Below are 21,684 nucleotides of genomic sequence, written 5' to 3'. Positions count from 1 at the left end.
GTCATGATCTCCAGGTCCTGGGATGGAGCCCCAGGTCAGGTTCCCTGCTCAGTGGGGGAGCCTGTTTCTCCCTCTCCCTCTGCCACTCCCCCTGCTTGTGCACTCTCTCACATTCTCTCTTTCTCTAATAAATAAATAAAATCTTTAAAAAATACAAGTTAAGGGGAAAAAATTTCCTGGATGTTTGGAAGGCCCCAAATTCCCTCATATTAACTCATTATCCAATCAGTGATCAGCCGTCACTCTGCTTCTTTAACCCTCTTGTTAGTATCCACAGATTCTGGGGGTATATATACAGCCCTGTAGTAGAGTTTATCATCTGGCTGTCCTGGCTTCTTCAGCAATACAGAGTCCTCTGCAATGGTATTGGGGGAAAAAAAAAAAAATCTCCGTTGAGCACAAACTATAAGGAAACCTTAACTGCTAGTTGTCCTGAGGCATACAGAGACAAATCGACTCAGTGACCCCTCATAAAATTTACAGTCCAAAGGGGAAATACACCTGTAAAAAGCACACCTGTATTTAAAGTCCATATCCTCCATATTAACTGTCTGGAAAATGATTTGAAGAGAAAAACGCACGAATGAATCATATGGAAAGTGATATCATTCTATATAAATATAAGTGCTCAAAAATACTATGTTAATTTATTAGTGCTGTTGGGAGAGGTTCTGGACAGAAATAGCTCCAGGAATGGCAATTATCCTGAGACAATGAAGCTCTCCAAATAACAGGTACGATAGAAATGATGTTCCCTGAGTAGTGTGGTCATGGAACAGAAAAGGTAGATTTTTGTTTCCTACCCGAAAAATGGTGAAAATATTCATTGAAAGCATAATAGATGTGTGTAGCAAACTAACATGTAATACGATTATAGGTTCAGGCAAAGGAATAGGCAGCAAAGTGATAGTGAAGACAGGAATCCAAGAATTTATCAGAAAATGAGCTGATTTAGACAAGCCACATTTTGTTTAACAAGATCCAGGTTCCTTTTGTGGCCATACATATTTTTCATAAAGTTGTAATTCTTGTTTAACACAGAATAATATTATGGAAGCTTAAAAAAAAAAAAAAAAAAGGACAGTAGGTGCTCAGGACAGGATTGAGGGCAGAGGTTGGGGGTTGGAAATTCTTCCTGGGGGGTTGATACTTTAGGCGTACATTTAGGAATTTGTCCTTGTCAGTTAGGGCTGTCATAACAAAGTACCATACACTAAGGGGTTTATAACAACAGAATTTTTTTTTTTCCTCACAGTTCTGGAGCCTGGAAGTTCAAGATCGGGGCACCAGAGAGGCCTGGTTTTGATGAGAGCCCTCTTCTGGATTGCAGACAACTGTCTTCTCATTATATCCTCACATGGGAGAAAAGGAAGGGGGGAGAGATCACTGGGGTCTCTTTTAAAGGAGAACTAATCCCATTCAGAGGACTCTACCCTCAATACCTAATCACCTTCCAAATACCATCTCCTGGGGGGTTAGAATTTTGGCGTTTGAATTTTTCGGGGACAAAAGGATGCAGTCCATAAAAAATATATATAATTAAAAGTCAGGAAGGTAGAGCTTTGAAAAGAGCTTTTTGGAGAAGTATAAGAAAGTTTCCAGTAGTATATTCAAGAAAGTAGGCATAATTTGATGTAAATAAAACATGGGCACAGGAAGGAAGTAATTTCATTATAAATATTTTAAATAGCTTTATGTATCTATAGATTGGCACAAGTTATCAAAACATGTAAAAATACTTGTTGGATACTTTAAAGAGAAGTTTCTACACATATGTTTAGGAAGGCAAGTTTTTTCCCATTGTCATTAACTCAGGTAACAGAAAATCAATTTGGGCCCAACTTGTAACCCTCCCTCCATTTTTTTTTTTCTTTAGCGATTATGAATTTGCCATAGGAGAGCTCAGAATGTAATGAATAAGTGAATTTTGAGAAAGGATTTGAAGTAGAGAAGAGTAACCCAGCAAGAAAACAAAACAAAACAAAGATGATTATTACCTAATACAGATAACATGAAGAATGCATCAGTAAGTAGGTTGTAGAATGCAGTATGTTTAGGTTAAGGCAATGGAAAAATATAAAGTTTTTATGAGGAATATCAGGGAGGATTTTTCCACTTAAATTAATAGAAAAGTGATTACCTGGTGAAAATGATATTTAAAGTGAAGAGAAGGTGACTTTTTCAAATATGTCAAAAGCTCTGGAAAAAATTAATAAATTGACTCTTATCTGAGAAGTCAGTGAATCTTTCAAAAAGAGGTTTAAAATCAAGAGACCATTCAGAATGAAGCTGTCACTTAAATGGCAAATGTCTGTTAGAGAAAGAGGCGGGAAGTGATTATGGTAATTGACCCAGCATTGTCCTTAAAGGTGTTCTTGGCAGCTTCCGGAATGACTCAACTGATAAAAGGTAAGTTATAAAATGTTATATAGCTCCCTTCTTGAGAGCAGTATACCTGTATGAGGAAAAAGGAAAACTGGCAAAAAAAAATGATAAGTGAAAAAAGTGTTCACATTCACAGGGAAAATTAACCTGTTTGGTTAGCGATGAAGTGACAATAAATCAGATGTGTGTGCCAAGGAGAGATTATAGATGAAACATTCATTGAAGTTACCCACGGCGTTCAAATGTATGATATATACTCTTTAGGTTTAAGTGACCTTGAAAGTTTATACTTAAATAGAAAATCAATTGTTCGTAAGTAATGGATACATAGAACAGTGGGGGTAGCATAGAGCTTTGAATACAAGCAGTTGCTTTAGAGATTCGTGCCAGGTGCCATTTGCTCTATATTTCCCAACACAGATCTCTGTTCATTCAGTATCACTGCATTGCCACATTCTACCGGAAACTTCATTCCTAAGAACTTCTAACTTTAAAGGAATGTAGGACTTTAAAGATCATAAAATAAATGAGAAATTAGGAAGGGGTATAGATTTGGGGGGAAATTCTATAAATTTCAATATGGTAATACCTTATCTAATATCCTCCCTCAAAATAAGAAAGAGCTTTGGAAAAAGATTTAGAATGCCTTAGTACTTTCGGAATTGCACATCGTGATTTCATAACCACCAAATCCTATTTTCTTCCTCCTCACACTTGACGAGCGATGTAACCCTGTTTTCAGTTTCTTTCATCTTGAGAGTCTTTATTTTGTTCTCTATCCCTCATCATTTTTTTATTCTGTTATTTACCAGATTTTTGTTATTTGCTCTTTCCTAAACATGGCTCCTAAATGGATTTATTCCTCTCATGATTTCTTTTAAATTCTCTACTGATGTACTTTGAAAATTCACTTCACTATTGACAGCTCTCAAATTCAATATTGACAACTCTCAGATGCTCTGCTCCGGCTCTAGATACTTATTTTCATCTCTTGGCTTGTGGCTCCATCTTAGTATGGTGCCTGCTCTTGGCAGCCTATCAAACAAAAACCTATTCATCTTCCCCTCTTTGATAATATCAGCAACTCCTGAGCCTGCCACTATTTTCTACTAAAAATCTGACCACATTTTTTCTTGTTCTTTCTCTTTTATATCTCATCAAACATTGTCACACATGCATTCTTTCTTACTTTATTCTGGCGATGGAACGTTCACTCAGTTTTTTGCAGTAGCTTCCCGAATGTTCTCCCTGACTCAAATTTCAGATGTCCAAATCCATTCTATAACTGACACTAGATTGTTTCTTGTCTTAATCCAACGATCTCTCCATCATATACCATTCAAATTCCTTCGCGTCCAACCTGATAGCCTGCAAAAGACATGTCTAACTTTTATTTTATAATATTTGAGACATTTCACATTGTATCTCCAACTTTGCTTTCCAGACCGAGTATCCTTAAACCTAATTCAAACCAAGCAGAATGCTTTGATGTTTTCTGATAATATCTTTCCCATGTTCAAACTGTTCCTTGATCCTGAGATAGAATCCTACAACCAGATTGGTCTCCAACTTAGAGCCTGCCTTAAGAAGCACTCAGTATAAACTTTCATTGGTCTTTTTGACCCAAAAGTAATCACTTCCTCTTCACCGCTCGAACTACAGAATATTTAAACTTGTATAATAGCATTTATCACATTCTGCTTTGTATTAAGGCAATCCATGCAATAAAGCCTAAATCCATGTGGTCAAAAAAACACAGGGGCCAACCTGCAATCAAGTCAGAAATAGTGACTTTATGCAGAAAGGGTGACTCACCAGAGAAGTATCTTTTGTAAGGTTCGGCTTCCCATGGAATGATTTTGAGAAAGGTCTAAGGAAAGCATGAGTTTTGGATCAGTCACTTTTTTCTGCAGCAAGATTAGAAGTGGAGATCAATTAGTCATTGCATGCTCTCTTAAAGTGAAGATGACTTAGTAATTGGGTATTTCTAATTATAAATATAAATAGCAAAGAGAGGCTGGGAGTGTGATTGGTAAGAAAAGGTATCTCTCTAAAAGGAGATCATTAATGCATTTTACAGCTTCTCTATGACTAGGGAGATACAGCACTTCCTGTTAATTTAGTAGCTGTCATGTTCTGTGTCTGCTCACACCCTTTTCCCCAGGCTGATTAACGAGAGGGTTTTTTGTCTTTTTTAGTTCAAGCCGATTTTTACTTTCTTTACAGACAGTATTTAACATTGTCTCATATCTATATATGATATTCTCTACCACTTGAGAAGACAGACATTACATCTCAGGAAAAATGGTATAACTGATTGTTCAAAACACAGTTTCAGAATGACATGGGGTCTAGTACTAGATACTCTATTTTGTAGCTTTTGTATAATTTCATCTGCTTGGGCTGTTTTCTCAGTAATAAGATGGAAATAATAGTATAATATCTCATAAGCTTGTAATGAATAATGAAGTAATAATTCTTATAAATTGTGTTGCATGGTGATTGGCCTTCAGAAGTGCTCAAAAAAGCATTACATTATATTTCATTATTCCTATTCAGTAGTACCAAGATCTATACATAACAGACTTCTATAATCACAGAAAAATAAAATTAAGAGAAAAATACACTCTGTTATCAAAACTTGAAGACAGCTACTTTTTTTATTGTGATATAGTTATATATCTATATATCTATATAAAATCAGAAGTTGTTTTAATTTTTTGCTTTATAAAATCCAGTTATAAACATTTATGTTTAACGTATGTTTATATATACATATATTTTTCTGTTTGGGATCGTTTCTTTAGAAGATATTTTGTGAAGTAAAATGGTTCTTTTGAAATCGTATTTTTATATGTTTAAGTCACATAAAAATGGATTATTGGGAATTATGGGTTTTTTTTATGAGCACAGTCCAAATTTATGAGAGAAATTAAAAACACTAAGAGAAATACACAATGGAAAATTTTGGTCTTTTTTAAAGTTTACATAAATAATCATTAACTTTACAATAACCCCATATACATATATATATACTTCATAGGTCCCGTTAAAAAGCACGTACTGGCTGGGGCGCCTGGGTGGCTCAGTCGTTGGGCGTCTGCCTTCGGCTCAGGTCATGATCCCAGGGTCCTGGGATCGAGTCCCACATCGGGCTCCCTGCTCGGCGGGAAGCCTGCTTCTCCCTCTCCCACTCCCCCTGCTTGTGTTCCTGTTCTCGCTGTCTCTCTCTGTCAAATAACTAAATAAAATCTTAAAAAAAAAAAAAAAAAAACACGTACTGGCTAATGCAGCGCAATTTCCAAGTGGACAAAACACTGCAAAAAGCTTCATGCCACCAGGAAATCCCAGCAATCTGGCCCCGAGAATAGAGAAGAAAATGTTGCACACGAAGCAGATGATGACCCACTCCAGCCTGGAGAGAAGAAGCATCCAGAACCTACACAGTCAGCCCTGCTCCTCGTCGTCCTGGCCGCTCAGGACCCCCCACAGCTTCTCCATGGTCCTGCTCCCCACACACTGGCAGCCCCGCTCGCAGGACCCCTATGCCCTCCCTAATTTTTCAGCTCCCTTTAAAACATTTGCCCATACCCATTGACCCCAAAATTCAAATGTTGGAAGTTTGTATTATAGAAATAAAAATACAAATATTAAAAAAAAAAGCTGGGGCGGAGACACAGAGATCCTGCCCCCGTTTTTATTCCCCAACAAACCATCACTCTATTTATTTCATTGTAAACTATTTATCAATAAAGGCTTTTTTCCCCTCACAAAAATATATTTTATATCATTATATTAATATATTAAGACATATTTTATTATTATATTAATATTATATATTAAACAATATTATATATTAATATTATTATATTATATTACATATTATATCTATTTGGGTATATTGGATATAATCCATACTGGATATAATCCAGTGGATTATATTATATCCATATATATCTAAATAGATATACTTGAACTCTGTCAGAAATACTGGTTGGTACACAGTAGGTGATTGATAGTATTGAATTAAGTAATTGAAAAAATTTTACCATCTTGTTCTTTCAAAATGCGGTGAAATTTAACAGATTCTCCAGGGCTAGGAGGCAGTAGACTTTGTACCAAGGGCTGGAGCTGAGTGATAAAAATCATAGATCATCTCTTCAAGGAGTTCATAATCTAATTGATAAACCAAAATAAATCACATATTTTACCACTTCTCATTATTTCAAAACCTTTCAAACTGCTAAAATTGAATTTTCTTCCTGCCCTGCTCCCCCAGAAAGATAAAAATAAAAAAAGAAGGCAGAGAAAAAGAGAGATTCATTGATTGGAGGGAGGGGCAAGAAAGCAAAAAGGACAAATGCATCATCACCTGGGCAGGAACTTAGTGAGAAGCTGTATATACTGTATCGAGACTATTTTTCAGAAGTATCTTACTTGTAAACAGTGCACTTTGTCTAATTTTTAATTCCATTATGGCAGGACGTATCCTAGGAGATGAGATTTAGTCCTGTTTTTTATTCTTACATCAACAAGGAAATATTGAAAAAAAATTGCAAAAACCTTCCCACCAGCACTATTTGTTTGGGTATTTCAGCAAACCAGTTAATTTATGCTGGAAGATTAAAAGTCATTTATTTATTAACATCAAAAATGGAAAAGATATGGAAAACAGAATCAAACCAACTTGAAAAATATACAAAATTCTGTCCTTCCTAAATGCCATTTTTGTGTTACGTTGAAACTGTTTTGTCTTTTTATTTTTTTTAAGAATTTACTTCTTTATTTGAGAGAGAGAGAGAGAGAGCATGAGCAGGTGGAAGGAGAGGAGTAGAGGGAGAGGGAGAATCAGACTCCCCTCTGAACAGGGAGCCTGATGCAGGGCTGGACCCCAGGACCCTGGAATCATGACCTGAACTGAAGGCAGACGGTTAACCGACTGAGCCACTCAGGTGCCCCCGTTTTGTTTTTTAAGTGAAGTGGTACTTCAGATCAAAAGTTCTGGAACAGGACTATCTGGGTTTGAATACCTACAACCATGTTTACTTATTTTTATCAAATCCAAGACATCATTTTTTAGAGCATACATCATTATTTTATATTCTCCCCTAGACACACACAAGCAACCCCTACAAGTGATTTGTAGGATACCAATTATTTCAAGATACATCTTGATTTCGGAGATGTTATGATATGGAAAAAAGGCTCATCTTAGAGTTGATGGAATATGGCAGTAGCCGAGTGAACATGAGCAAATTACTTCATCTAAATAAAACTAAGTTTCTTTATTCTAAAAAGTGGCAATAAAAGTACCCAGGTAACTCTTCTGATGGTTAAATTATACAGTTTATATAAAGCTCTTAGATGATTGCATGGCACATGTTAAACTTATTAGGGGGAATAAAAAGGTAACCTATTACATTTTTTTAAAGCATTTTACGATACAGTAAATAAAAAGAAACAAGGAAGCATATATATGTATTTTTTTTCACAATGACAGTTTTCCTGGGAGGCATTAGGAAATAGCCTGTGGTAATCTGCAGGTTGCCAAGTGGTTCTCTCAGTTTAGTTCCATTAGGCAGGGAAAGAGAAAGAGAATATATGGGAGAGAGCTCACTGTCCTACAGACTCAGGCTCCCACGTGGCACACTGCCGTTTACTCTCATGGAGAAAATCTGGCCCCCTATACTATGTCTACCTGTAAAGTGGGCTAAGAAATGAATTCTCTAATTAGAAAACATCATGCTTAGAACCGCCCTCTTCCTAGGTAAGAACAGGAGAATGGATTTAGTGGAAGACTCAAAAACTCTATCATAGTACATGTTCTACAAATATCAGCTATTCTTATTTTTACCTAAAAGAGAAAAGGTATATGAAAAAGGAAAATGCTACATTAACATGATACAATTGGAAAACAGGACGGATTTTTTTTTTCTTCCTGAAACATAGAAAAATCAAAGGTTTATTTACTTGGGACACTTTAAGTATAATATGTTCTCACTATTTCCTCACTGCCTATATCCTTTATCGAAGGCACAGCCACACCTGGATCTCACTTTGCACTACTTGGTGATAAGAACAAGGCATTCATTGGTCACTTGCATAGTCATCTAGAAATGGGAAGCTATACCTCTTTAATGTTCCATAAATTATTTGGAAATAAATTTTTAAAATTAATATTTTGTTATGGTTAAAATGCAGTATTTTACACAAATAGTATGATCACAGTGATTCAGTCATAATGGAATCATGTCATGCTACTGCTAAGTCAAATAATTTTATTTTAGCAAAAAAATCTACTGCACATAAAAGATGGTTTTGTCTTTCAGACTTCACAGAAAATATGGAGCAGCTACTTCACATGTTTCTGTAAAATAATCTTTGAAATACTACAGAGCTCCTTCCTTGGAATGCATGAGATTATCAGGAAAGTCTTTTCTCTGTTTCCCTCTATGTTATGTTTACATTTTTATTAATCTGTGGTACCTAACATTTCATTGGACCTGTCCTTACCATTGCTTTCAGCTTTGGTCTCACAATCAATCCTAAGTAATTATTTTTCTCTCTATCACCAGTTCCAACTCTAGAACAGGTTGTTTGTTTTTTATAAAGACGGTCAACCACAATAAATTGTTTGGAATAAAGCAGGTTGCATAAAAACAAATACACAGAAAGTAAAATACTATTGGCCATTAAAAAACATATTAAATACATCATATTTCTCAAAAAAGAAAAAAAATTCTTGGTAATTCTCACTGTTTTTATTACTCTTTCTAAAAATGAAAGACATTAGTTAAACATATTCTGAATTCCCTAATGCAGTGTGTGAGACCACAACTCTAATGATAGAACCAAGTCTAGTGAAACATTCTCTATACTAAGCAGTGTGTTTAAAAATGTATCTCGTTTCTCATAGCTCATTAGCTCACTGAATGAATTTGTCTGAATCATGAAGGCAAAATGGGTTTAAATGCCTAGGGCACATCTTTTCTTCTACTCATGTAATTTACACCTTCATCACTTGCTCTCAGAGCAAAGATCCTTTTCACTAATGACAGTATTTTGAAGCATTGCTAAAGCAAGATATAATGAGGACATACTGAGAGAGTCAGTTAAAGAAATATAGAAGGAGAATAAGAAATTGCATACTGAGAAAAAGAGTTACACAAACACTTAACCCAAGCACTCTCTCTGGGTTTTGTGGTTTTGCTACTTTATTCCTGAAAAATAATGTGAATAGATAAAGAATCACACCAGGGTTTAAGTTCATCTTTCAGGGAAGGGACATCCACATGTTTCTATGGTTTAGAATCACAAAAGTATTTTTTATATGGTTTCATTAGACTGCTGTGTGTAGAATCAATTTACAGCAGGAACCAAAGATCAGGGAGTTGAAATGATTCTTTAAGAATGATTCCTATAACATGTAGCTTGGGAGGTGGCTATTAATGATAAAAAGAAATGGAGATCAATCCCAGAACAAATATACAAAGATATAGGTTTTTCTAAATAGACTTCTTAATGTTAAACATTATATGAACCTGGCTATCTCCCTCTCCTGAAATTCATATATATGTGTGAAAGTATGATTACATAGTAAATTATTCCAATTTGTAGATATATTTACAAAATGAATTCTGTATAATTTCATATATATGTATATGCAAACAAATTTTATGTGTGATTACAGGAGAAAATGTGTTATAAGTAAAAACTTAAAAATCAAATTTACTTTAGGTCAAATCAAAATAAAGTCAACATATGGCTGAGCTGTAATGTTAATAGTAGAAATGGAAGGGTTATTCAAAATCAAACATTTTAAGAGATCAAAAAACCAAGGTCATGCACTGAGAGCTCCAAAATACATCAAAATAGTAAAAACTTGAGTTCTAAATAAGGAACTATTGACTATAATGATTCTTAATTCTTGAGGGATTTGACACACCTAATTTGGAACATCAATATGTAGGATGATCGTACATGCAGTTAAGCCACAACTAAAGAATGAACAAATAATAAACCAGAAAATTGTCTTGAAGAATAAGTCACATAAGTGATTTCATTTCTGTTGTACAAAACAGTCTTTTTCATACAATAAATCTGAACATAACGAGAAAAATACTTCCCCCCACCCAAATGGATTGGAAAACAGCCTTGGTAGAAAGATTACATTCAAATATTTATCACATTGTAATGTTATTCCGTGGGAAGATGTGCACTCAATTTATACTCTGTGGTGCTTTGCTTCAGTTCAAACCAGTTGGGTTGCTAAACAATATTTTCTCATAAATTTTTTTTCATGAGCTCTTTTATAATTAACTTATCATTAAATATTATTTTTGCTTAAGTGAATGATTTGTGGGATTAAGTTCATTCACCTAAATTTCAAACAGTACATTTTGAAAGGTAACAAAAGAAATATATTACATATCAGTACTTTCTGGTTTTTTGATTAGAATCTATTTGACTTTATAAAAGCTGGAACACTGTGCTTATTGAGCAAACACTTTCATCAAGGAATTTTTTTATTTCTTCCGATTTTTCAACCAAGGCTCCAACCATACCCATGAAATTAAACTAAAATTAAAAAGTCAGTTTTATTAGAGTGATTTTATAATTGAGTTTACTGTGAAACTGGCAATTAAACTCAGAATCTGAGGGGGTGCCTGGGTGGGTCAGTCATTAAGTGTCTGCCTTTGGCCTCAGGTCATGGTCCCAGGGTCTGAGATCGAGCCCTGCATCCGGCTCCCTGCTCAGTGGGAAGCCTGCTTCTCTCTCTCCCACTCCCCCTGCTTGTGTTCCCTCTCTCGCTGTCTCGCTCTCTGTCAAATAAATAAATAAAATCTTAAAAAAAAAAAAACCTCAGAATTGGACAACAGATTAAAGTCACTATGAATCTTTTAATTTCCTACTTAATTTCCTGTTTGTTTTACATTTTTATTTCCTTTGATAAAATTAATGATATTTGTGTATAGTTGCACATTTTTACTCTGTTGGACTAATTATGAACTTTAACATGTGCATAAATGAGCACTAAGTTTTACTATACTATATTTTCATTAAAAAAATCTACTTAACCTTTAATAGTAAAATTTTAGACCTTTTTTTTTATTATGTTATGTTAGTCACCATACAGTACATCATTAGTTTTTGATGAAATATTCCATGATTAGACCATTGCTTTTAATCAATGCAGAAGAATTAGATAGCCAGTGAGGCGGGGATTCAACTGCTTTAAACTAATCTCAAATACTTGAAAGAAATCTTGAAAAACCTTAAGTATTTTGCAATGAAGTATACATCTATATCTTATGGTATACTATACAAGTTTTATTGGCTTACAAGGGCAAATATTTCTCCATTGGCCAGAGAAGAATAAATGAGTGAATGTGTTATCTCTGAAATAGACCTGATGTTGTTGTGAATACATGAGAACTTTTGAAATAAATGATGGACTCTGATGGCTCCAAGAAAACTATAGTCACTGATCAGGTACTTTCTTTACAATTCTTGTTTATAAATAATTTTTAAATGCAAGTTAAAGAACATATAGGGACTTTTAATAGTTATTATTTAGTGTATTTTATCAAACAAGACTTGTTTTTATTTAAATGCTTTTAAATTGCCCTTCCATGTCTCAATTATTATGCAGTATCCATTATGATTTACCCTATAAAATCATCTAAGGGTCATTATCATGATAAGCAATATATATATATATATAATTATAAGGAGCACATGGTGTAAAATTTTTTGAAATTTTGGTGGAAATAGGTAGTAAAAATTACTCAAAAATGACTCAATGACAAGAGACTGGTTTTTTAAAATTTATATTAACATTTATCAACTTTAGTACAGAATCTGTTTATTTTATCACAGATGACTTTTAAGTAACTCTAATGATCTTCAGGAAATCTGGGGTACCATTTCCTAAATTATTTTATATGACTGGAATTTTTTTTAAGTATGTTTAGAAGAGTTTCTTGCAGAAAAGCAGGTCAGTTGCTTCAGTTTTATCTTGGCATCCCAAATGTTACATATTCAAAATCAAAGGAAGGGGGATAAGGAACATAAAACTTGATTTAAACGTTCTAATTCTTATTTGGTTATTCTCTTTTCTACCAAGGGGAGTTATACAACATAAAGTGAAGTGAAAGTAAGGGGCAAATCACTGGATCATTTTACCCTAAAGAAACACAAATATATTATATCTCATTATTGGGAGCAAGGGAGTTTTCAGTCCCCTAAGACACCCTGCAAAGCGGCCATGTATAAGATAGCAATGTACTACATTGATTTTAAATGATGATAGAATTAACATTGTTTTTTTAAAAGTTTATTTATTTATTTTTAGAGAGAGCACAAGTGGAGAGAGGGGCAAGAGAGAAGGAATCTCCAGCGACTCCCTGCTGAGCCCAGAGTCCAACATAGGGTTTGTCTCACGACCCAGAGATACTGACCTGAGCCAAAATCAAGAATCAGATTCTTAACCGACTGAGCCACCCCAGCAACAGAATTAACATTCTTTTAATGGTACTCTTTCAATTAAAAAAAAAAAAAATATATATATATATACACATATGTATATGACTATGATTATTCCCTGCCATCCTTTGTTTTTGTGTTATTTTGGTTTCTTGTTTTTAGTTTTGTTTTTCTTTGTTGCAGTGAGACTGAAATTGATGAAGATGATGGAAATATGTGGACACTAATATGATAGTGGAATATACTTCTAATTGTTTTTGAAAATTTAAGTTTCTTTATTGATGGAAAATCAAAATACGAAGACAACTAAGTCTTATGCAGAATTCATGTAATATATTCATATATAAATGTTCATTTTCACTCTCATGTTTGGACAAGTACCTTCTATCTACCCCATTCCAAATGTCCAGAGTTCATATTATGATGTTGAGGCAGGGTGTAATATGTGTATGGGTGTTAGTGATAAAGGCCTGAGGGACTTCATTGTAGTTGGACAGAATGTGTTCCCTTCTACATTTCTTTGCCTTGTTACAAATATACTAATGTAATAGTAACCACAAGGATGAGCATACTAAAATACTAAGATATATTATTTGATCTGTAACATTATAATTGACTACACAGCAAATTGCGATCCATTCCCATTCATCCACATATTCATTCATTCACTCATTCAGCAAATATTGAGCACTATCTCTTTGTCTGCCATTGTACTCTAGGGGTCCAGTTTGAACAGACAAGAAATAATACCAGCCTTCATGGAGCTTACCATTTAAGGAGGTGACAAAAGTAAGTTCAAAAGTGGCATAAATAAATATGTAACTGCAAAACTGGAAAAGGAAAAATGCTCAAGGCTAAGAAATGGTGGAAGAGGGGTGCTTGACCTGGTCTGAGAAAGAAAGGAAAGTTCTCTCCAGTGAGATCTGAAGCATGATTATAAAGAATGAATAGATTAACAGGGGACAAAACAGAAGAACATCTAGATAAAGCCCATCCCATGTGCTAGAAAGTAGAAGGAGCACTGGGTGTTTATGACAGTGAAGGCAGGCCAGCCTGGGTGAAACAGAGAATGAGGAAAGCATGGAAGGAGAGGAGGTTGAAGAGGGGAGCTGAGTGCACATCATCTTGGGCTCTTCTCATGGCATGGAGTTTAGAACCATACAGTCACTTGCAGTCTGCATTGAGAGAATTATATTAAACTTTCTTAATGACATCATGACGCCTTTCCCAGGTATGTTGCCTTACTCTTAATGTCATTCACTCAGCAACTGTCTATTGAGTGATTACTTGGGAATCATTACTTTTTCAACAGACCTGAATTCTGTCACCCCAGGAATCAGATGATTTAGACTAGAGAAACTAAAGTTGCTTTTTCTTCCAGGGTATTGAGTGTCCCGTAGCATAATGCATCTAAAATGTAATGATTCATAAAATATCAATACAGTTGAGGAATGTAGCAAAGTAAAGATTTATTCCATCTTAATTTCAGGTATTTGAAGGGACTGAGAGTCAGATCATTTATAGTGCTTCTCTGTGGTGACATTATTTTAATGGTGTCATTTAAATCCATTTTCGTGCCATATAGTAATTCCTAAATGATAAATTACATTATTTAATATTTCAGCTGAGATATTGGTAAGATATAGAGGTCCAATTGTTTTAATGAAGAGTTTAAAGATTTGCTTGCATCTTAAATTAGAATCCTGCATTAAATTAATAGTTTTTAAACTAACTGTTTCTTTCAACTTGTCAGAATATCATATATTGATTGTAAAACAAGTGTTACATGTTGTTTTTAGTTCCACTTAACTTTCAATTTTGAACAAACCTACAAAAAATGCACAGCATGAAAAGAAAAGATGAAAAATGGTGAGTTCACTTACATGGCTGCTCTCTTAGTCCCAAAGCAATAAGTCTTTTTTCCCTTTTTCTCATTTATCACATATTTGTAAGAGAGACTTAATTGCCCTGGGGGGGAAATGTTAAAAAGAGAAGTTAATATTTGAAACACTTACCTGAATCTTTTTTTTTTGTTCCTTTTCTATTTATAAACAAAACAAAATGATAGCTAGAAGTAAATCATTTTTAGCAAATAGAATATGAGTATACACTAAATATTTTGACCTTTTATTTATATTTATTTATATCATTTAAGTGTGTTTATTCCGATCCAAGTGAAAGATGTACAAAGAACATTTTTGTTCAACTAGAATTTGTTGAAAGACTTCCAGTCATCGTTAGATGCTAAAATTCTGTTTCAGGAATTAGAGTTGGGGACACTATGATTTCTTTGTGTATCAAAATGAATGTGTTCTTACTCTCATGAAAAAAAGATCAGAGTCAAGCAGAAATATTAGATTTGCTGTAACAGCATTTATTGTTGCACCTTTCAGAGATGAAAATCAGTGACAGGCGCGCAGTCCCTGTCGCCTTGTCACCACATTCTGGGGGAGCTGATACAAATCTGAAGTCAGCTCATGGGATCTGAAGTGAGATTTGAGGAAACAGATAGCAGTCCTTGGGCAGTGGGGCTTTTGGAAAGAACCAGAGAGCGTCTCCTCCAATGGTAGCTGGGGCCAACATAAAACAGTAATTTGATGGTTTAGAACCTTGAATCCAAGCAACCCGTTGCCAGCTCAGTGTAAGTAGGGACTGAAGTTTGGAGGTGGAAAACTCTTCCCTGGGAGGATATGTTTGTGAGCTGGGGCACAAGACATGTTGTTGCAGTTGTGTTATGTGACAAACTCCTTGTCACATTGTTGTTCATGGCTGATTTGGGACGGGGATCTAAGCTTTGAAATTGACATTAATTCTTTCCTTAAGTAATGATTTGGGGGTGATCAGCACTTTGTCTAGGAGTATCTCCTGCAGAAGCTTAGCTTTGGACAAGTTACTTGCATGCATCAAGAGTAATCTTACACAATTTGAAGATTCAAAAGGACAGGTATTACAGACCTACAATTATCACTATAGTCAGTTACCCCCTTCGATTCTATTTGTGTCTCTGTGGTAACTCATTCACATTTCTCAGGAAGATACCTACTTCTATTTCCTTAGAATGGCTTGGCACACTTCCATACAGGTGTAGTGGGAATTCTGAACTTGGAATTCTGAAACTGGGTGTTTCCTAAGTGGCATTAACACGTACCTCCTGATCTTGTAAAGGAATTCATGCAACTAAGGTTTATTCTTTCTCATAGTGAAACACTTTTTTTTCTTCAAAAGCAGTTGGTATTGTTTGGTCAGTTTCAATTTTTTTTTTCTCTTTTATGTAAGGAAAAATAATTATCTGAAGTAATACATGCACACATTTATACATATAGAATGATATGAATTAATATGTACACACAGGTATCTATAGGGAAAATTAAGCCATACTATATTGCTTTAGTTGTAGGTGAGAATTTTTGTAAAGCTTTCTAGTGTATAGGATTTCTTTGCCCTTGTATTGGACTGCTATGTGAACATTTTACAAAAAAATACAAAAGCTGCTCTTTTTAACCCACTTTTTTCACCTGAAGATATTTTTGTCATGTTCATAAATTGGTTTACTATATTCGCATTGTCAACAGAAGTCTGTGCTTTTCAACATTTTACACCTGTGAAGAACTATGACTTTACTGCAAGCGATAGACATAATTGGTTACAAAAGAACTTTAGCTCACTAGCAGGAATGTCAGACTTGCAACAAATGTTTTTCAGTTGAAAGAAATCTGAATCTCTAATTTACAGTTTTATTTCTTTCCTGATTTCCAGCTGAATATGTTTACTTTCAAATTCCTGGTAGTTTCTGGTGACCTTTATATATATTTCTTTAGCTGTCCCCAGTATGCTCTCTCATTTATTTGCTTGTTTATTAGCAATTTTGGTGTTTTTTTTTCTCATTCAAGACACTATGTTTGGTGGCGCCTGGGTGGCTCAGTCGTTAAGCGTCTGCCTTCGGCTCAGGTCATGATCCCGGAGTCCTGGGATCGAGCCCCGCATCGGGCTCCCTGCTCTGCGGGAAGCCTGCTTCTCCCTCTCCCACTCCCCCTGCTTGTGTTCTCTCTCTCGCTGTGTATCTCTCTCTGTCAAATAAATAAACAAAATCTTAAAAAAAAAAAAAAAAAAAAGACACTATGTTTATTCAGTCTTAAGCTTTTCTTTCAAAACAGTATATCTCTTTCACACTTTGCATAAGTGTGCATATCTATATTGTGTATGAAAGCAAAGCAAAAAAGAGCTAGGATAACAAATGCTCATGAGTTTTTAGATGCAGTAGCCAAATTCAGTGCTCCCAATATAAGATGACCCACGATTATGAACACTTTGGTTGGCGGGGGGTGTTGGTGGATAAGAGTGTATACAGGTCAGGTTTAGGTTGTAGAGTTTAGAACAGCATGCAGGCACACTGTGTTCCTCCAGAAGAGTGGGGGGTGAGTGTTCACCCAAAAGTAAATGGAGTTTGTTGGTTAGCTGAGGAAAGAGGGATTTATTTTCCTTCCCACTTTTCTTTTGTCTCTTGAGCTGCATGACTTTTTCTACAGGCATACGGAGTGAAATGACTCGTGGTGGTGTAACACCATATATTGGCATGCTGTGTATTAGTACATGAGCAGCTATAGATTGGCAGGTGAGCAGATTATGTTCCAAAATTCTCTAAGATCTCGCATTCCCAAGTTAAATGTTTTCCCATAGAAACACATTTTTTTGTTAAAATTATTTTTAGTACCGAATTAATATCAAAATAAACTTGGTTCATAAATTACCCCTTGCCCAAGTGATGGTGTCAAAGTTAAGTATTTGTGGTTGGTCATATCCAACCACAGCCTTCTTCACAGCCATCCTCTTTCACCAATCTCTTTATTTTCTCTCCTCTCATTGTCCATTGACCAACCAGCGCTTTCTTTGCCCTTGCAGGAGTAGCCCTTAGTCAAGCCTGAAGACTGCACGAACCAAAAAATATTCCCTAAAGAATAAAGTTTTGCTTCACCCGTATGAGAATAGACAACTAGGAAGGTTTGGGAGATTTGTTTTGTTTTGTTTTGCACCGCTTAGTGGCCCCCAAGGAACCAGATATCACTCAGTTGCTCTATCTGTGTGTGTGTGTGTATGTGTGTGTGTGTGTGTGTGTGTGTGTGTGTGTCCTTTATGTCTGTGTTAAGGGTTGGGCAGCATATAAAAACACTTGTGAGGATGGCAATAAAGGTTTTCATGATTGGCAATACCTTTATGACTTGAGGTGATATGGGCCAGTTATTTAAAAATTAATGGGAAACTTTGGGGATTCGCAAAGCTACATCACCATCTAGAAACACAGAGTGTTCTCTCCTAATGTACACAAACATCTCTCAAAATGTTCATATATTGTGTTTCTAATGAAAATATTGTGTGTATCTGTTGGTCTTTTTTTTACCAGTCATATTCTTGTCTTTTTGTGAAATCACGTACTTCCAGACTCTCTAATATTCACTCACCTTTTATATTGTGATTTTTTTAGAATTATGTAATTTTTAATAAACACCTCAACATTCTTAGTTTTCACAGAATGTCCTCCCACTTATTCCCCTAAGTGTAACATGGTACTGCCAGTGTTATCTATCTATTGCTAAATCACAAATGACCCCAGATGTAATGGTTTAAAAGAACAGACATCTATTATGGTCCAATTTCTGTGGGTCAGGAATTTAGGACTGGATTTGCTGGGACACTCAAGATCTTTCGTGTGATTGGAATCAGGATGTCAGCTGGGGCTGCAGGCACCAGAAGACCTGACTGGGGCCACGTGTCTGCTTTCTGGAGAATGCAACTGACACGTTACATCAACAAGCTAAGTAAGGCCACCATACATGTTTTCCCACTCTGTGCAAAAACCATCATGTATTTCTATCGGTTTTCATCTCCATTTTTCTAACAGCAAATGATGAGTTGGTTTTTCTTCTTGAACAACAACAACAACAATAAAACTCCTTTGCATGGAACTTGACTTCATCCCATCTCTTCTCATTGTTCCTCCCTTCTTTTACTTCTTCACCAACTTCCCCCGCTTCTCAACTTGCTTCAAAGCGTTCCTTGGCTACCCGTTCATATTTAAGAATGGCAATGACATGCTCTGCTCTGGGAGTGTGGGGTCTGTAGTGCATTGAATTGTGACTCCCAAAAATATAAGCTCATATTCTATAACCCCTGGAACCTGTGAATGTGAACTTATTGGAAAAAGGCTTTTTGCAGATGCATGTAATTAAGAATTTCGATCACTCTGGATTAGGGTGGGCCCTAAATCCAGTGACAAGTATCTTTATAAGAGAAAAGAAGGAAAGAAGATAAATACACAAGGAAGAAAGTCATGTGAAGATGGTGGTCAGAGATCTGAGCTATGTTACCACAAGCCAAGGAAGGCTTTGAGCCACAAGAAGCTGAAAGAGGAAAAAAAGATTCTCCATAAATGCCTTCGTGGAATGTTGGTTGACACCTTGATTACAAGACTTCTGGCCTCTAGAATTTTGAGGGAATACGTTTCTATTGTTTTAATCCACCAAATTTGTACTACTTTTTTTATAGCAGCCCTAGGAAACTAATACAGGGTGTAAAGGGAAATAGGCATTGAGATTCTAGATGTTGGAATTTACTCTAAAATCATTAAACAATGAGTAGGTTTTTCTGATGTGTAGATATTTCCTCTATTCCTTACTGGTTTTTCCAGAAAAGAATTCCCAACCCTAGTAGTGGGACACGGTTTATATACATGTTGGAGAGTATTCTGGGAACAGAGCCCAAGAATGTTCTGGAAGGGTATGGGGGGAGGTGGTCATAAGATACAGAGTGAAGAGTTTTACTTATGTCCCTCTTTTTTGTCCACTGCTTCATCTTTATCTGCCCAAGTGGCAGATATCCTAGAGTCTAAAACATTCGAATTCAGTATTTTCAGAGAATAAACTTCCTCTAGGACCCTGGGGGAGGAAAAGATACAGCTATTCATTCAGTCCTTCTAATTTCAGCTTCTAGTTCTCCACTTGCCCCCCAAGGTCCCTCCAAATCCCAAACTTAAAAGATTCAGGATAATTGTACTGGTTTTATTCTTATCATTATCCCTCTTATAACTTAGGTTCCATCTTTCTCTGTTCTCCTAAATGTCCATCCCTTCTTCTTTTTTTTAAAATATGCAGTTCTTTTCTTCATTTTTTTTCTCTCTCACTCCATTGTTTGGTTCTCATGGACCTGTATGTCTCTTGGGACTTTAGCAGAGTTTTGAAATGCAACAAAGATAAACTTGTCCTGTCTAAAAGTTATATAGTAACTCTCTTCTTTTTATTTCATCCTATTTGCTGACAACACTGTCCATAATCTTACCAGCGCTACAAAGCTGAAAGTAAATTCAAATTTGTTTCCTCCCCCTGGTCATTCCTATAGCTTAATCACAAAGCCAGGCATAGTCTCATAATTTTTTTTTTTATGATCAACACACACTATTCTCTGTCCCTAATAATTCTGCCTTAATTAGGCTTCTCATCATCTCTTAATTAAGCACTGTGATCTGGTCTCCCTCCCTTTAATAATACATTCTCAGATCCATCATCCATAGCCTTATGGAGGGATCTGTCTCATATGTATAGTGGATTATGTCCCTTCTCTTTTTAAATTTTTGCGCCTGCTCTTATGTCTCTGTATCCAAGTGCAGCTCCTGAACAAGGCATGCAGGGCCTTCATGCTATGATCTCTCAACATCTCATTCATAGTTTTCACTGCTCCGAGGCTGACACTTTATATTCTCGAATCACCTATCATCTCTGTAGCTCTGTCATTTTCTCTAATTAAAATCAGAGAAATTTCTCACTTCATCTTTTCTCTTCAATTTCCTACTGATCTTTTAAAATAGGTCAGGAATCTTGTCTTCTCCACATGAAGTTTTCCTTGCCTGCTTCATCCCCACCTATCCTGTCCTGCTCAACCAGGCTGGTTTACTTACTGATTATTTTCTTCGCTCCTGGAAGCTGCCTTTGTTATCTTGATCACATTTATTATAATTATCTTTAAATGCCCTCTTCCTCCTCTGAAGTGTTGGTGTTTTGAAGGAGGCAATATACTTTATCCATAAGTGTAACTTCTTGCTTATAGCAAGGTGATGGGCACACAATTGATCTTATTGAAAATAGGAATAAATTGATGAATCTTTGTCCTGAATAAGGACAGACAGAGAGGGAAATGTGTACTCTGATTTGCAAGAAGGCAGTCATGTGTCTTCCAACTGATTTTTTTGTCATTGTTGCTAGTCAGAATAAACTTCCATGGTTCAGTGCTTTCACTGAGTTTTGTCCTTCTGCCTGGAATGCCGTTTCCCAACTTCTCCTTACTGAATACCCAACTTGGATCAGACACCGTGACTTTTTTTTAAGTTCTCCATGTAGGAAAGTCTTATTTTAGCACAATCCATCAGAAATAATGGCATTCAGAATGTATTTCTCTTTCATGCTGCAGAGGTCAATTTTCCTACCTCTATTAGAGCATTCATCACTCTAAGCAGTAAAGTGGGATACCTCCCAAAACTTAGTAGTGGAACCATGGAAAATCAACTTGCAGTAGTTGACTTAGCCTTGGGTAAAGTATAATACTTCCAAGCAATAATGCACAAATGGGTCATTGAGCAGTTTTCTCTAATAAAGAGGTCAGGATCTTGTTTCAGAAAAAGACTACCTGTGTGGGCAGGTTCAAGTCTATAGCAGAATCAATGTCTACGATGAAGAATGTTTCAATCAGGGACAAACAAATGTTTAGCCAAGAAAAAACAAAAGCAAAAACATGAAATCAAGACTAGGATGAATCAGTAAGCATTCAGCA

General features: G+C 35.6%; 1 long non-coding RNA gene across 1 annotated transcript in view; it reads left to right on the top strand.

Moving 5' to 3' along the window:
• The window catches only part of LOC116633719, a 143,335-nt gene extending 127,233 nt beyond the window's left edge, over nucleotides 1-16,102 (top strand). The window contains exons 2-4 of the long non-coding RNA XR_004299766.1: nucleotides 1,256-2,409; nucleotides 12,740-12,918; nucleotides 13,590-16,102. This is a non-coding gene — a long non-coding RNA (uncharacterized LOC116633719). The remainder of the gene's footprint in view (nucleotides 1-1,255; nucleotides 2,410-12,739; nucleotides 12,919-13,589) is intronic.
• Nucleotides 16,103-21,684: the final 5,582 nt, after the last annotated feature.

Source organism: Phoca vitulina, unplaced genomic scaffold, assembly GCF_004348235.1.
Source record: "Phoca vitulina isolate PV1807 unplaced genomic scaffold, GSC_HSeal_1.0 scaffold8, whole genome shotgun sequence".
NCBI lineage: Eukaryota > Metazoa > Chordata > Mammalia > Carnivora > Phocidae > Phoca > Phoca vitulina.
Note: the sequence above shows the minus strand (reverse complement) of the source record. Positions and strands in the feature narration are given on the sequence as shown.